The 14,432-nt window shown below is 35.5% G+C and overlaps 1 long non-coding RNA gene across 5 annotated transcripts in view; it reads right to left on the bottom strand.

Moving 5' to 3' along the window:
* LOC123000837 (uncharacterized) overlaps positions 1 to 14,432 on the bottom strand; it is a 218,612-nt gene that overhangs the window by 19,264 nt on the left and 184,916 nt on the right. For 4 of the 5 annotated variants that reach the window (XR_008957711.1, XR_008957710.1, XR_008957712.1 and 1 more), the window contains one exon: positions 11,927 to 11,974. The exons of the other annotated variant lie outside the window; for it this stretch is intronic. This is a non-coding gene — a long non-coding RNA (uncharacterized LOC123000837). The remainder of the gene's footprint in view (positions 1 to 11,926; positions 11,975 to 14,432) is intronic. 5 annotated transcript variants of the gene reach the window in all.

Genomic DNA, 14,432 nt, shown 5'->3' with positions numbered 1-14,432 from the left:
AGTACCAATGCAGACCCCTAACCAGCTCTCCTCCCCACCCCAGATCCATCATGGCCTTTGAAGTTTTCATACACACAAGTATGGACACCCCAGTCTTCATGTCCAAATTCTATCCATCCTCCCCAAACATTCATGTTTAAGGATCAGAAGACTTCATATTGTTAAATGGCAATGCTCCCAAATTTGATTGTCAGATTCAACACAATTGCTAACAAAATGCCAGTTAGAGGCAACAAATTGATCTTAAAGTTTATACGGGAATTCAAGGGACCCAGAAGAGCCAAAATGACCTAGAAAAAATAATGCAGTTGGAAGACTCACAGCTCCAGATTTCACAATTTACTATAAAGCTACAGTTATCAAGACACTGTGCTATTGCCATAAGGTAAAACTACAGATCAATGGAAAAGATTTTAGGTCCAGAAATAAACTGTCACCCTTATGACCAACTAATTTTTGATGAGGACAATCCAATGGGGGAAAAGAATCATCTTTTAAACAAATGATCAAATGGTGCTGGAACAACTAGATACCCACATAGAAAGAAAGAAAGAAAGAAAGAAAGAAAGAAAGAAAGAAAGAAAGAAAGAAAGAAAGAAAGAAAGAAAGAATTTGGACACCTTACTCAGAGCATATACAAAATTAACTCAAAATAAAATAAATGTTAGAGCTAAAACACTTAAACTTTTAGAAGAAGATACAGGAGTAAATCTTTGTAACTTTGGACTATGTGATGGATTCTTAAGTTATGACTCAAAAACACAACAAATAAAAAGGTAGATAAATTGGATTTCATCAAAATTAAAAACTTCTGTTCAAGGAACACATCAAGAAGGTGAAAAGCAATCCACAAGATGAGAGATAATATTTGCAAGTCATATATATGATAAGGGACTTGCATTCAGAATACACGAAGAACCCTTACAAGCCAACAACGAAAAGATAAATAAACCAATTAAAAACAGGCAAAGGATTAGAACAGGAATTTCTCCACAGATCATATATCAATAGCTCATACGTGCGTGAAGATATGTGCCATCACCATTAGCTATCAGAAGTATGCATATCAAAACCAGGAGGCACCACTTCATATCTCCTAGATTGACTATGATCAAAAAGATAAAAGTTTTTGGTGAGGATGTAGAGAAATTTGAAATTTCACATACTGCTGGCGGGTAAGGAAAACAGTTTGGCAGTTCAAATGGCTAAACATGGTGTTCCCATATGACCAAGCACTTCTACCTAACTAAGAAAAATAAAAACAACCTCCACATAAGAACTTGTACGTGAACACTTAGAGCAGCATTAATCATAATAGCCAAAATGTGGAAACAACCCATCTACTTATCAGAAGATAATAAAATTGGGCTCATGTATATAGTAGAATATTATTGGGTAACAAAAAGTGAAAAGTAATGAAGTGATGATCTATCACATACAGCTACATGAATGAAGCTCAAAACATGATCCTCAGTGGAAAAAGTCAGTCACAACAGACCACATATTGTATTATTCCATTTATATGAAACATTCATAATAGGCAAATTTTAGAGATAGAAATATGTTGTTTTCCAAAGCTGGGGTGTGTGGGATGAGGGTACGGGGTTTCTTTTTTGATAGATTAGATTATGATGACAGTTGTACAATTGTGAATATACTCAAATTAATATAAAAATTAATTGAATTGTACACTTTAAATAAGGTTGATTTGCATGGTATGTAAACTCTATCTCAAGAAAGCTATTTAGACAGGGGTGCCTGGGTGGCGCAGTCGTTAAAGCGTCTGCCTTCTGCTCAGGGCGTGATCCCGGCGTTCCGGGATCGAGTCCCACATCGGGCTCCTCTGCTGGGAGCCTGCTTCTTCCTCTCTCACTCGCCTGCTCTGTACCCTCTCTCGCTGGCTGTCTCTCTGTCACATAAATAAATAAAATCTTAAAAAAAAAAAAAAAAGAAAAGAAAGCTATTTAGAAAAATGCCTACTATGGATCTGCGTCCAGCATCCTGGCTGTTTTGTATGTTGTTTTCAAATTCTCATTCCTTTATTGCTTTTAATCTTAATATGTTTACAAGGACCCCTAGCGTAATGTTAACTAGAAACAATCATAATGGCTATACTTATCTCATCCCTCATATTAAAGGAAAGTTTCTAATATTTCATCATTAAGTATTATTCTTGCCATAGATTTAAGGAGATACTCGACTCATATCTTATGTCCTCTGTAAAGAATTTTCAGACCACTCCAGCCTTGAATCATGTCTTCCTCTTTGAGTGCCTTTGGTATTTATTGTCTGCCTCATGGATGTAAAGATAATAATATTTTTCTGTTCTAATATTGCTTAACACAAAACAACCTTCGAGGAGTAAACTGAATGCTTATCCATAAAACTTCCCAGACCAGACCACAGCAGCATAGAATGAGTTACTTCACCTTTAAATAACCACCCCAGTCATTCAGCATGTAGCACGAAACAGATTTAAAACAGCTTTTGTGTGATTATTAATTAAATTTTATGCATCTTTTATGACTGATCTTATTTCTCTGATTAAGGTCCTGGTGGGCATGGACTGTATTTATTTGCAGGTCCATGACATCCTCAATAAATATTGGTCAAATTGATGCAATACAGTCCTTTTAAAGGTCTGTACTATCATTACCACCCCAGCGTTTTATATTGTATCCATCGCTTCCATTTCTCCATAGGACACACACGATTTTCGGAGATGAAGGAATATAAATTAAGAGCCTTGATTTAATCAGCATGAGCCTAGGGTGGGAGATTCTGCTGTTCTTATCAATTAGCACAACTTCAAAATCAGCAGCAAAATGGTTTTGTAGATGAGGCCCTGCAGAATGCAGTCCATCTGGAAATGAGGCACATCCTTGTTTACCTTTTATGTTTGTTTGTTTGTTTGTTTGTTTTAATTTCTCCATTCTCTTTTAATGGTCAACTGCTTCAGCTCCAATTCTGTACAACCACAGAATCAAAGTAATTTTGAGAAGTTATTCTTGAGGTAATTCAGGCCTAAACTCTAATTTTGAGGGTGAATAAAGAAGAGAATAAATCATTCATGAAGTTCTTGTAGTGACCTGATATTAGTACTGTAGTTAAACCTTCCCAATTGTGTTCTATTGATTGGGAAACTAAACTATGATCTACCTGTTTTGCTTTCCCTTTCTCATTCAAGATTTTCATTTAATGAACTGGATGGTGAGCTATGAATTGTTGCCATTCCTTGGGCCACTGAGTTAAAAATATCCAGGCTTTATCAATAAGAATTATAGAGTGAGATTTTTAAAGTCTGCCAGTATCACCATAAAAATGTGAATAACATCTTTAGATCAAATAGTACATAAAAGAAGCTTTAGCAATAAAAATTAATAGTGTATCCATTTACTGCCTTATGGTCTGCTGCTTATTGAATTAGTCCAGTTGCTGAGGATAAAATCATAAAGCTTACTAAAGAAAAATAACATAAAAACGTATTTGTTTATGATCTTTCAGTACCAAGAGAGGAATCAAATCTGTGATTTGAAAACCATTTTTCAAAAATATAACAGAATACAGAATAAAAAGCAATTTACCTTTACTCAGTAGGGTATGTTAAGACTGCAGGAATAAAGTGAAGAAACTCTCCACTATGTGCAGTTTTTCAAGGTGAAATAAAATCCTTGTCAAATCCCAGCAGTGAAAGGAAATGAGGAACGATGATTAATAACACTGTTGGCAGGACAAAATAAACCTTGAAATCTAAACAATCTTCCATCACACAGAAAGCACATGAATCTATTATCTCTTTGCATTTTTAATTGTTGGTTATTTCTTAAGTACTTCTGAACTCTGTTTAAATGTCTGCAAATATTTTTCAGCATTAAAGTAGGATTACAGAAATTATCAGTGAGCCATATAAATACCTGATAGCTCCTATTGCTTTTAAATATATATAAATCCTTTAGTTTCTCAGGTAGTCACTTAGCAATGCCTCTATCAGCACTGCTTACACACTGTGTCTAACACAGTTACAGGTGTGAGTAAAGTGTCTAGATACATAAACTAAATTTCATTGCCGTTTGGAATGCCCTATCCTGGACCATTACTTGGATTACCAGGCTTATCCTTAAACAAACCACAAAACACAATCACAAATATCCTCCCCTTGAATTTTTACCTGATTAACAACTCTTAAAAATTATTTTTCTTTTGGGGCACCTGGGTGGCACAGCGGTTGGGCGTCTGCCTTTGGCTCAGGGCGTGATCCCTGCGTTGTGGGATCGAGCCCCACATCAGGCTCCTCTGCTATGAGCCTGCTTCTTCCTCTCCCACTCCCGCTGCTGTGTTCCCTCTCTCGCTGGCTGTCTCTATCTCTGTCAAATAAATAAATAAAATCTTTAAAAAAATTATTTTTCTTTTTTACCTTGGATTCACAGGTTTTTATCATAAATTGTGTCCATTCCATTTGGGATTGTTCAAATGTGAACACTGATTTTTCCTAATAAGAAAATTATAGTACTATTAAAGGAGAACTCTCATCCTACCAAATTACATGAACTAGCTGTTGTTAACAAATGTATGCCCAAATGATCCAAACAATTTCGAATATTTTGTTTTTCACACACCATTACTAGAAAGGCGAATGTATTGGCAGGGCACTCTCATCCATGTAATAATTCAGAGACCCAGGCTCACAGCAGCTCTGTAATCTTCAAGGTCACCACTGATTGTCTCCATGCCCACTAGTCTGAAGGGGAATAAAACAAGGAGGACTGCACACAAGGGGTCCTTAGGAACCAGGAATGGAAATGGCATGCAGTACTTCCTTTCACATTACACTGGCTCAAATTCAGTCACAAAGCCACAAATACCTCCAACAGAGGCTGAGAAATAAAACCTTACTATGTAGCCAGAAAACAAACACAATTTTTGATGAACAACTGGTTGCTTCTCTCATAGATATATAATTTAAACATTTGATATTTTTTTAACTTGATGAAAAATGTTTATATTTCATTAAAATCCATTTATTTAGACAAGAAAACTCAGGCTCAAAGGAGTCCTATGACTTAATCTAAGGTCACAAGTTTATCTCATCTTTAACTACAAGTCTAACCTTTCTACCAGAAGTTTTCAGCATCCTCAGTGAAATACCAGAATCCTAATAAAGTAGTGTCTAGTTTGAATCAAATATCTCATGCTAACTTAAGTCAAAACTTTTTAGAGGTAATAAATGTATTATAGAAATTGAGAAAATGTCTGAGAAAGAAACCAATATTTCAGATACATAATAGGTACTCAATTATATGTTTTAAAAATTATTGTGACATTTTAACAAAGATAAATCCAGGCCCACATTGTTTCAATGGTGAGTTCATCCAAACATTTAAGGAAGAAGTAGTAACCGATTACATACAATATCTTCCCAAGAATATGAAAATAGATCACTTTCCATCTCATTTTGTGAGGCCACCGTTACATCAATACTAAAAGCAGACAAAGAAATTACAAGAAAAGAAAACTACAGACCAATGTCCCTCATGAACAAAGACACAAAATACAATACGTTAAATACAGAAATACATAAAATACATAAAAATCATGTTAGAACAAAGTGGTTGTATCTTGGAAATGCAAAGCTGGCTCAACATTCAAAAACCAATCAATATAACTCATCATATAAACAGGCTAAAAAAGTAAAACCATAAGGCCTTTTCAAAAGATGCAGAAAAAGCATTTTACAAAATTCCACATCCATTCATACTAAAAAACCAAATAAACAGGATTTTTCTAAAAAACTTACAGCAAATATCATAATTAATGGTAAAAGACTGAATGTTTTCTCCCAAACTGGGGAAAAGCAAGAATGTCCATTTGCTCCTATTCAACATCGTATCAATAAGAAAGGAAAAGAAATAGGCATATAGATTAGAATGGAAGAAATAAAACTATCACTGTTTATAAACTGAATGATTATCTACTTAGAAACTCCTACAGAATCTAAAAAAAGGTACAGGTGGAGAACTCCTAGAATTATCAGAGAGTTACAAAATCACAAATTATAGGGTCAGTATATAAAATTCAATTATTTTCAATATACTAGCAATTAACAATTAGATATTGAAGTTTAAAAAGCAATATTATTCATACTAGCACTAAACAATGAAATATGTACTTATGAATTTAGCAAAATATGTGCAGGATATGCATGCTGTAAACACAAAACACTGATAAAAGAAATCAAAGGGAGCCTAAATTAATTAAGAGAAAGAACAAAGCTGGAGGTATCACAATTCCAAATTTCAAGATTTACTATAAAACTGTAGTAGTAACCAAAACAGTATGGTACTGGCACAAAAATTGACACATAAATCACTGGAACGCAAAAGAGACCATTCTTATATGGTCAATTAACCTACAACAAAGGAGGCAAGAATATACAATGGGGAAAAACAGTCTCTTCAATAAATGATGCTGGGAAAACTGGACAGCTACATGCAAAAGAATGAAAGTAGACCACTTTCCAACACCATACACAAAAATAAATTCAAAATAGATTAAAGACCTAAATGTGAAACCTGAAATCATAAAAATCCTAGAAGAGAACACAGGCAGTTATTTCTCTGACAGCGGCCACAGCAACATTTTTCTAGATATGTCTCCTAAGGCAAGGGAAACAAAAGCATAAATTAAGTATTGGGACTACACCAAAATAAAAAGCCTTTGCACAGCAAAGACCATCAACAAAACAAAAATACAATCTAATGAATAAGAGAAGATATTTGCAAATGATATATCTGATAAGGGGTTAATATCTAAAATATATAAAGAACTTATACAACTCAACACCAAAAAAACAAACAATCTGATTAAAAAATGGGCAGAGGATCCGAACAGACATTTTTTCCACGGAAGACGTACAGATGGCTAAAGACACATGAAAAGATGCTCAACATGACTAATCATCAGGGAAATGGAAATCAAAATCACAATGCAATATCACCCCACACCAGTCAGAATGGCTAAAATCAAAAAGAAAAGCAATAACAAGTGTTGGCAAGGATGTGGAAAAAAAGGAAACTTCATGCACTGTTGGTGGGAATGAAAATTGGTACAGCCACTGTGAAAAACAATACGGAGTTTCCTCAAAAAATTAAAAACAGAAATACTGTATGATCCAATAATTCCACTATTGAGTATTTACCCAAAGAAAATGAAAACACTAATTCAAAAAGATACATGCACCCCTATGTTTATTACAGCATTATTTACAATAGGCAAGATATGGAAGCAACTTATGTGTCCATCAATGGACAAATGGATAAGGAAAATGTGATGTGTACACACACACACACAGCTATTATATAGCTACAAGAAAGGATGAGATCATACCATTTTCGACAACATGGATTAACCTAGAGGGTGTTATGTTAAGTGAAATAAGTCAGACTGAGAAAGACAAACAGCATATGATTTCATTCATGTGGGAGATCTAAAAAACAAGACAAATGAAAAAAACAAACAAAAGGCAGAATCAGACTTACAAGTATAGAGAATAAACTGATGGCTGCCAGAAGGAAGGAGTTGGGGGTAAAATGGGTAAAGGGTGATACAGGCTTTCAGTTATGGAATGAGTAAGTCCTGGGAATAAAAAGCCCAGCATAAGGAATATAGTCAATGATACTGTAATAGTATTGTACGGTGATAGATGATAGCTACACATGTGGTGAGCACAGAATAATGTATAGAGAAGTTGAATCACTATGTTGTACACCTGAAATTTTTTTTAATTTAAATTCAATTAGCCAACATATAGTACATCATTAGTTTCAGATGTAGTGTTCAATAATTTATCAGTTGCGTATAACATCCAGTGCTCATCACGTCATGTGCCCTCCTTAATGCCCATACCCAGTTACCCCATCCCCCAACTACCTCCCCTCTAGCAACCCTCAGTTTGCTTCCTAGAGCTAAGAGTCTCTCACAGTTTTTCTCCCTCTCTGATGACTTCCCAGTTTTCCCTCCCTTCCCCTATGATACTCTGCACTGTTTCTTATATTCCACATGTGAGTGAAACCATACAATAATTGTCTTTCTCTGATTGACTTATTTCGCACAGCATAATACCCTCCAGTTCCATCCGCATTGAGGTATATGGTAAGTATACCTGAAATTAATGTAACATTGGGTGTCAACTATACATAAAATTTTTTTTAATATAAATATGTTCATGTGTTAAAAGACTTTATATTATAAAGACATCAAAATACTCCAAATGGATAATAAATTAAATGCAATCTCAGTAAAAAAATCCCAGCATGATTTTTTTTTTGCCAAGAAACTAATTCTAAAATTAATTAATTAATTAATTAATTTATTTAGAGAGCATGAGCAGTGGAAGGGGCAGAGGGAAAGAGAGAGAAAATCTCAAGCAGACTCTGCACTGATCATGGAGCCTGATGTGGGGCTCAATCTTATGGTCCTGAGATCATGACCTGAGCTGATACCAAGAGTCAGATGCTTAACCGACTGAGCCACCCCGGTGCCCCTAATTCTAAAATTTATATGTAAATACAAAATAATTAGAATTGCCAAAACGATTTTGAAGAAAACAATAAATATCTCAATATCTAATTTCAAGGCTTAATATAGAGCTACACTAATTAAACAGTGTAGTATTAGAGAAAACAATGACACGCAGGTCAATGGAACAGAATAAAGTCCAGAAGTAGATCGACACATATATGGTTAATTTATATTTTATAAAGAGGTAAGTGCAATTTTACAGAGAAATGATAGTCTTTTGACACATGGCTCTGAAACAATTGGACATTTATCTGTCTTCAACTTATATCTTATACCCTTCCCAAAAGTTAATTCAAAATGGATCAAAGTCCTATATGTAAAATGTAAAACTATAAAGTTTGTAGAAGAAAACATAAAAGAAAATCTGCACCATTTTATGTTAGACAAAAAAGATTTTAGATCCAACACCAAAAGCATGACTCATAAAGAAAAAAATCAATAGACTTTGTTAAAATCTAAAACATTTGCTCTGCCAAAGATACTCTTAAGAGAGTGAAGAGACAAGCCATACACTAGGAGGAAACATTTGCAAAGCACATATCTCACAAAGGATTTATATCGAGAATTTAAGAATAATTTTCAAAACTCAATAATAGGAAACCAAATAACCCAACTTTTTAAAAGTTTTTAAAAAAAATTTTAAATAATCTGTACACCCAATGTAGGGCTCAAACCTATAACCCCAAGATCGAAAGACACACACTCTACCAACTGAGACAACCAGGCTCAAACAACCCAATTTTTAATAAGTGAGAAAATATGTGAACAGAAATACCTTCACCAAAGTAAATATAGGGATGCCAAATAAGTAGATAAAAAGATGCTCAGAATCATTAGTTATTAGGGAAATGTAAATTACAACCTCAGTGACATACCACTACATATACATACCACTACATACCTATTAGAATAGCTAAAGTCAGAAAAGCTGCTAATAATAATCACTGTGAAGGAGTAGGCAACTGCAATTCTCATACACTGCTAGTGAGAATACAAAATGGTACGGTGGCTTTAGAAAATAGTTTGGCATTTTCTTATAAAGGTAAACATACACTCACCATATGCTCTGATAATATAATCAATCCTAATTATTCACATCTGTATTTGTGAGTTTGCCCACTTGCTGAAATTTATTTATAACCCCAAATCAATACTTGTGGGACTTTTGCAGCCATCCAATGACATGCGCAGAACAATGAAAAACTAGACTAAGCCAACATTCCATGTTCCTAGCTGAGAATGAACAAGGTGGTTCTCTGGATTCTTGTTTTAACTCTCATATTGCAAATAAACGTCCTTTTCTTGGTTTATTTAGTTGTGCTTTTTTTTTGTTTTGTTTTTTTGGTGTTTTTTTTCCATTTTTGTGCTTTTTGTTGGTGATTCTGTGGTTTCAAATAGCATCCAAGTGTGTAATGCTTAAGTGCCGTTTATAGTATTTCCAAACACAAGAAAGCTAGGATGTGCCTTATGGAGAAAATACATATGTTAGATCAGTTTCATTCAGCCATGAGTTACAATGCTGTTGGCTGTGAGTTCAAGGTTAATGAATCAACAATATATATTAAATAAGGTGTTTTGAAACAGAAAACACACATATAACAAGGTTACATATTGATCAGTTGACAAAACTGTCATTGTGGCCAGAGGCTCACAGGAACATAACTCTGCCTTTCCCCTAGGAGCAATGTCTCATTACTTCACTAATTCAATGTTCAAGGTGACTTTATAGAACATTACTAGAACAAGTAATGAGAATTGATTGTGACACTCCTAGGTATTTTCCCAAGATAAATGAACACTCAGATTTAAACAAACATCCATATTTAAGTTTGATAACAGCTTTTTCATAACTGTCCCAAACTAGAAACTACCTATATTACTTTTCTGTTACTATCATAACAAACTACCACAAAAGTAGCTAATTAAGCAACAAGAATTTATTATCTCACAGTTTCCATAGGTTAGATGTCCAGCACATTCTGCTTAGTTTCTGCTTAGAATCTCAGAATCTCTCACAAGGCTACAATCAAGGTGTTGATAAAGCTCATTTCCTTTCTGAGGATTCTAGGGGAAAATACAGTTCCTCGTTCATTTAAGTTGTTGGAAGCATTCAATCCATTGCAGTTGTAGGACTGATATTCCTGGGGTTTTTTGTTGGCTATTAGCTGAGGGCTATTATCACCTTTTAGGGTTAGCTCACATCTCCCTTCCTCTATCTTCAAAGCCAACAACAGCAAGCCAAATTCTTCTCACATTATATGTTTGACTATCTCTTCTGCCTTCCTCATTTACTTTTAAGGACCTGTGATTACACTGGACTCACAAGGATAGTCTTCCTGTTTTAAAGTCAGCTAATTATCAATCTTAATTCCACCTCTGATCTATAGCACCAATTCCATCTACAAATATTCCCTTTTGCCATGTAATATATTCACTAGCTTAATATCAAGGGGCAAGGGTCAGGGGAGCCCAAATCCTGCCTACCACACTAAGCAAAAGTCCTCCAACTAGTGAATAAATAAACTATGGTACATCCATACAGTGGAACACTGCTCAAGAATAGAAACGAAAAAGCCACTGATACATTCAACAGTATGGATGAATCCCAAATGCATTATGCTAAGTGAAAGAAGGCAGATCCAAGAAGGTTACATATTGTGTGTGCCTATTTATATAGAAAGCTAAAAACAGATCAGTGGTTGCCTGGGTTAGGGGTAAGTAGAGGTTTTGACTACAGAGGGGCAGCATGAGGGAGTTTTTGGAGGGAAATGTTATGTATCTTGACTATGATTTGGTCAAAACTCAAAGAATTGTAAACCAAAAGAATAAATTTTTCTGCATGCAAAGTTAAAAATAAATTTTAATAATTATTCTGTTTGAGGCACCTGGGTGGCTCAGTTGGTTAGGTGTCTGACTCTTGATCTCAGCTCAGGTCTTTATCTCAGGGTTGTGAGTTCAAGCCTCATGTTGGGCTCCATGCTGAGCATAGAGCCTACTTAAAAATTATTCTGTTTGTTACTGATACTCTTCCTTTGCTTTCAAAGTCCTTACCCTTTGACTTAGTAGGTACAACACCAGTATAAAGACATGTACCATAAGAGAGTAAGTTTCGTCAGAAGAAAGATGGGTTTTTCCTGGCTTAGAGACGAATAATCTTAGAAGGAGAAAGGCCACTTTTCCTCAGTTTCTTTTTCTATTCATAGGACCCACATTCTTTACCAAATGCCTCAGACCAGTTCCACCAAACTGTTCTCATCCTAATGTCAAGGTCATGCAAAGAATCTGCATAATTCTAATCAACTTTGGTCTCCACATGTTTTTCTTCTTTTCAAGCCATTACAACACTTACCTGTGCTTGACCAGGAATAACCCTTGGTAGCCAGACTCCAAGCACTCTCTAAAAATCGAAAAAGAATATGTGGTGAAAATTACTCTGAAGTTTCTTCTAAAAGGAAATAGGTCATTGAGATAATTTTTGAAATCATTTCTGAAAACTCCCATACTAGTTTCTCTCCAGGTCTATAACCGGTAGTGTGGCTACAGAGGGGCAGGAGTTGCCAGATTTTAGGCAGGGATTAAATGAAATTCCTATGATGTGACCCAACAGTTGACTCCTCAGATGCTCACCAGCCATGGAGGGCACCACTATCCTAACAGCACAAACCTCCACGCAGATAGCGGTTGTGCTGTTTGCTGGGGACAAGATTTCTAGTCTCAGGCCATCATTCTGTATCAAGCTTGACTTAATAAGGGAAAGAGAGAGATAAAGAAAATAAAAATTCACCTACTAAACTCCATGACTGAAAGGCCTTCGTATTATTGAAAGGGTGTTGTCCTCACAAAGAAGGAAAGCTGAAATGGAGTTCCGGGGTTATAGTATTTCCTCATATATAGTTGCCAGAGGAAATTGATCTGAAACCTCCTAAACCTTGATTAGAATTTCCCTCCATTCAAGCTTTATTAACTCATTCTAAAACTTTCAATATTTTCTGTGGAATTTTCTGCGTATATATAGAAGACAGAGCTAATGGGTCTTTAATTGTCGGTTTCTTCAAAATTTGCAAAAAGGTTAACACAGTGGGAGTTTTATAGATACAGACTGGTCCTCAGCCTCCACATTCCCCCTCATTCCCATATCAGAAACCAAACCTTCTGCTGAGAAATAGTCACTCAGTAGCTCTAGCTTCATGCTCTGAGAGAAGCATCATGATCCTTGCTCTAAAATAACCTTAATGCAGGATCACAGTTCTGGTAACTGCGTTTCATGCTTCTTCCTAAGCATCACATTTTAGTTTGTATGCCTCCATTTCTTATGTCTGTCTTTCTAGCTTGGTTGCTGTTCCTGAATTCCTCTTCTGGTAATACACTAATCCATACACTAATCACCTATTAAGGTAAGGGTATTTTCTCCTAAGTGCCAGGCTGGCATTTAAAGAGCTTTTTATCCAGTGATAGATTTTTTTGGGTGCTTATTGCAAGGACTTCTGCAAATTGCTCTTTCTTGCTAGATTTTCATTTCTAATTTTTCACCCTCCCTCCCAATGGAATATCCCTCTTTTTCATTTTGCCCCGTTTTCCATCTCCCTTCCAACTGTTTACTGCAGTTTATCATTACCATTAGATTTTGTTAAAGAGGAAATTAGGGCAATTTGGTGTCTGCGTTGTCTGGGAACTGATGCATTATAATGAACCCAGTAATATCACTACCAGAATGAGGACGGGGCTCTATGTGCTGAGTCTGGATGAGACTATGACCAAAGGGAACACAGTTGAGATGGCACTGAGCAGTGAGGTCTTGGGTAAGCTCCCTTCCCACCTCTGAAGAAATTAATGTAATTTCATTTCCCTATCCCTTTCCCTCCAAGTCTTCCCAATCTCTTTAAGAACTTAATCTCTACTTAGACAGTATTATTTGTTCCACTCTCAAAAAAAAAAAAAAAAAAGTGCAAGCAGCATTATAGAATTGCATTTTTTCTTATAGATCGACTTTTACTAGGTAAGCTCAAGAAGCTAAGAAAGGAAATGTGCTCAATTTAAACTCTGGGATGGGCACAAACTTTGCCTCCTATGTAGTAGGGTAAACCTTCACCTTACACCGGCAAATGTATCCCACTTGCCCCAAAGCATAAGTAGGTACCAAAATAAATCATAGAAAACTAAGATGAAAGGTTCATCACTCATGCCCAATCCATGTGATTATTTGTTTATGTACATTTATGTGTGTATAAAGTACTAAACCCTGACCACCTCACTAAGTTCCCAGATATTTACCACAATGTAATGAAAGTTATGATATAGTAGCTCTTGAATATGGAATATTTAACTCAAAATTCACTTATTTATATCAATCTCAGTAACACAAACAAGGGAGGAAAGCTTCAATTTTCCTGTCCTATATCTTCCTCCATCCAACTAGATGATCCCCTGGCCATTGCATTGTTCTACCCATTCCTCTGCACAGCCCCAAATGGCAATCAATACAGTCAGCTGGAGGTCTCTACCATTATCTGCATATTTTTTCAGAATCAAAGACTTGCTGTTTCTCTACTGACCACCTGCCCCCTGGCTTTATTATTTCTAGCATTTTCACTGTTCAACTAATGACACAAATTAAAATTCTTGAATCTTCTTTCATTTCTCTCTTTCTTTTGCTTATCCCACACACACTCACTTAGTCAACTTTAAAAACATGCTCCTCAGTCCATTCTTTATTTTTATTCCCATTGCTACTACCTTGGTCTAGGTCCTTTGTAGTCTATTCTTTGGACATTGAATAACCTCCAAAACAGTCTCCCTGGCTTCAAGGTTTTTATTTTCTTTAATTAAAGATTTATTTATTTGAGAGACAGAGAGAG

Source organism: Ursus arctos, unplaced genomic scaffold (genome assembly GCF_023065955.2).
Source record: "Ursus arctos isolate Adak ecotype North America unplaced genomic scaffold, UrsArc2.0 scaffold_6, whole genome shotgun sequence".
NCBI classification, from domain to species: domain Eukaryota; kingdom Metazoa; phylum Chordata; class Mammalia; order Carnivora; family Ursidae; genus Ursus; species Ursus arctos.
This window is presented reverse-complemented; position numbering and strand designations above follow the sequence as displayed.